A 4,159-nucleotide genomic window follows, 5' to 3' on the forward strand; every position below is an offset into this window, starting at 1 on the left:
TTTACATAATTTAATACAGATTGATGTTAATACTCGTGTATTTACATAACCGTTTCCTTCTTGTCCCTGAAATATATGGACCTTCATTTGTATCCTGACTGACTCAACCCAGCAGAGCATAAATTGACTGGAGAGCCTTATCTTCGATGTCTGAAACGAAAACCCCTTCTCCAAATGGAAAATTTTGGAGACATTGATCTTTGCTACTGGAGTTCCTTACACCTTTAACAATCAGAAATTCCTAATAGCTTGTGGCCATGTTTTAATTCTAGATGTGTAATCTCTCTAGGAAGTACAGTTATAGAAACACGAAGTATTTGATTTCCTGGGTCAGCCCAACTACAAGAAACACAACTGACAGAGAGAGTGGGATCCCAGAAAAGACAAATGCACGTGGAGACACAAAGCCAAGTGTTTGGAATTCAGCACACCCCCTCTCTTTCCTCAGACAGCGCAGCACACGTGCAACTTTTTTTGTTGCATGTATTTTAGTTATCAGCATACTCTCTTCCTGTTTTGATTTATACCCTCTAATGTTCCCTTTCCATTTTGCAAGAGGAAAAATCAGTGTGTTTGCATCAGTTCATGGGAGAGAAGCAAGAATAGATAGATGTGCTGTGGTGGATGTGTTGGTGGCTGTCGTGGAAGTGGGGCACAGGTGGGGAGGAAGGGCACCCAGGCAACAGGACAGTCATCTCTCTGCTTCAACCCTCTGTCTCCAGGGACAGGGATATGGAGCTCTGGCTAAAATTGTGGGTGAGGTTGCTAACACTCCTGTTGTCTGTGGAGCACTGGGTACACACCCCCTCCTAATAGGAGCCCTGTCCTCTGGGGACTATCCATGTGGCAGCAGAGACCTAGACTCTTAATTAGTTACCAGAAAGCTAGAGGAACTTAGAGGGGAGATTTTCATTTTCTGTTTATCTAATATTTAAATGGCAGCTCCTTCACGACCCAACTGCTAGGTTGTTGCAATGTATAAACTCTGGCTTGAGTACCTGGATTAAGTCCTAGCCCTGTTGATTCACAGAGTGATCTTGGGAAATTCACTCAAGTTCTCTGTGTCTCACTTTTCCTCATCTATAAAATGGGCAAATAAAACAGATAATCTCCAGTAGTCCTACAAGACTATGAGCCAATAAAAAGACTGACTCTCACATCCTTCCTTTGTAAGTAGAGTCCAGTAAGCATCACCCCACCTTGCCTTGATGCTTAGCAATATGACAAGGGTCATTGTGTCTGCAGACAGAGCTTAGAATGGAATCTTGGAAATCTTCTATTCTGGTCTCCAGTGGAAAAATGAGACAGAGGATGAAGTCTAACAGGATCACCCCCATGTAGGACTAGAACCCAGGACGCCTCGTTCCTGACTCCATGCCCTTTCTTTTTCACCACGTGGCCTATGCATACATACTCTGGGGGTGATACTGGATGCTTTTAAATAAACCCTCAGCCTGAACCATATAATTGCTTGCCTATTTCTGATGGAAGGAAAGAGTTGCCCAGGGAATGGTAATTCCCAAAGTTGGGTTTGGTTATATCAGGGTTTGGTGTCATTCACAATGTCCCAAGGATTGAGCTGTCACACCATTACTTTCCTGACTTTGGTGGCCAGCTGGCATTCCCTTGAGTCCTCCAAGAAGAGGAGAGACATACTTTGGTTTTGTTTATGTTTAATAAAGAAATCCATTCAAGTGACAGAACAGATTACCCAGTCTGTATCTAAATGTCAGTCAACAAGGAGAGGAAAGGCCCTTTTCCTTGGAGCTTTTCAAGCTGAACAAGTACAGCTGCTTGGATGAGGGTTCTCTCATCAGAACAGAAATGCACTAGATGACTTGCAAGACCTTTCCAAACCTAAGCATTCTAAAACCCTAGAGGAAGCCAGAAATGAGGATAACACTGGGTAAACAAATTCATTAAATATTCAGCTTAAGAAATGTTCTTTTACTTGGCAGCCCTATGTTATCTTTGGGAAACAACTGTCAAGACTAGAAATATAGATGCACTCAATGTTTATCGTCACTGGGTTTACTTTCCTCCCATATCAGGGAAGGAGATTAAGTCTTGGAGAGGGGAAAGGACTTGCAGAGTAAATAGTTGAGCACGTTTATAATTTTTAATTAGACTTTCTATCAAATGGGACCAAACATATGGGAGAGGCTGCCGGCCTGCCCCGATTTAGCCAAGCCACCTTGTTTCAAAGCCAAGATTCACTAGTACCTGGATTCTCAAAAGCCCAGGACCTGAACTATTGTCTCTGACTATCAGGGGGACGGTTAACCGAATGTCTGTGATCACTAACAGGTGATGGGCCTTGAGTCCACTCCGGAGCTATTGTGGGAGACATTCTTTTAACAGACTGTCCACCAGGCATCAGACATCCTTGAAAATTCACAGCTTTTTGTGCTGCATGCACATGTGTCCACAGCCTGTGAGTGGTTCAGGGGAAAGTGCTAGCCACAGTATCCATGTCAATGTTAACTATCTTTCATATTTGATGTCTCATTGTTTTCAAATAAAAGTGTTTTCCATTACTCAGATATTTATTTTGGGGCAAGCAACAAGGTGAAAATTACATTTCTCAGATGCACTGCTACTTTGGCATTATAACTTTGTTCTTGGAAACCTTTTATGTGCCACTAGGAATTAGTAAAACAAAGTGACAATGAATGTTTTGAATTGTGGTGGCCCATTGGGGCTGGAGTATTAATTAACAACCAGAAAGGGAATCCTGGATACTATCCTTTAACTATTAGTTAATATCATGCTTCATCGGTGTTTGCTCCTAGCCATCACCATCGTATCAAGTTATTAATGGTAAACTGAGGTTTTTTAATACATCAGCACATTTAAATAACAGTAATTTCATGCCTTCTCAAAAGAAAAATGAAGCTCTCTCAATCTTGGAATCTAATGGTGCAGTAGACATCAGAAACTTCTAACTCAATCTTGTATCCCAGACAGATACAAATTTTTCTAGATGTTAATAATAAACATTGGAATTTTATCTTAAAGAAACAAAAAACTTTGGAACGCAATTTCCCCACTACATCTATAAAGGCTGTTGCATACACAAAGCTGTTTAAAAGTTGTTGTATATTGTTTGCTGAAGTCCCTGTAATTTTTTTTTGCCTGCTTTGCCTCTTTTTGTACAGAAGTTTTGAGTGTGAAATGAAAATTAAAGTTTGGTACATATATTTAAAAATACACCTCTTTTATATGATGTTCAAGGTTAAGTGGGTAATAAGCACATGATCACAGATACTTGCTAAACATAGATATTTGCTAAACACCTGCTCTGAGGACCAGGAAATCACACCAGCTGCCCGTCACCTCTCTATGCCTCAATTACTTCCTATACCCAAAATCTGAAATACCCAAAATGAACTAGTCTGGTACCAGCTGTATTTATTCATTTCAGCAGAGACCCCCATTATTTTTTTTAAAAGGCATAAAATACGGAGATACGTGACTGATATCTAGAGTTGCATGAGACCTACTTATTCAAGGATGTGAGAAATAAAAGAGCATTTATTTGCTCTTTTATTTTTTCTCTTGAGTACAGTAGCACTTTATGGATTTGACAAAATTAGCAAATAGCCTGTTCCACAGAAGTTCATTTTTCAGGCAACGTAAACTCTAAAGCAATTCTCTTAACTATTAAACACTGAAACTTTTCTAGAGCATTACTTTTAATCCCTGAACCTTTTAAGCTAATCACCTAAGACCTAATGGTGTGCACTCTCAGTGGGTTAGAGTCCCCAGTAGAGACCTTCCATGATGCCATATACAAAACACAAAGGGAAATGAATAGGAATGGTAAATTTTCTGTAAATTGACACAGACAAATTATAAACGGACAAAAGCTGGAAAGAGAGAAAATGAAAGGGGCCTTTGAACGAGAGAGAGAGAGAGAAGAAGGAGAGAGAGAGACCCTAATTAAATAAGTGATGAGAGTCAAAAGACATGAAAAAGAAATGAGTAAGCATAAGTGTAATTGTCAAGAGGAACGCAGCTGGTGAGGAACTGAGTATCCTTCATACCAACCAGAAATTTGGTTGTTAATCAGTTCTCTTGGAAGGATGGTAAAGAAGAGCTCAGATGGCACATTCCTGAAACCTGGTGAATATTTGCGATCCATAGTCACACCTGATTT

This window comes from Hyperoodon ampullatus, assembly GCF_949752795.1.
Source record: "Hyperoodon ampullatus genome assembly, chromosome: 15".
In the NCBI taxonomy this organism is placed as follows: domain Eukaryota; kingdom Metazoa; phylum Chordata; class Mammalia; order Artiodactyla; family Ziphiidae; genus Hyperoodon; species Hyperoodon ampullatus.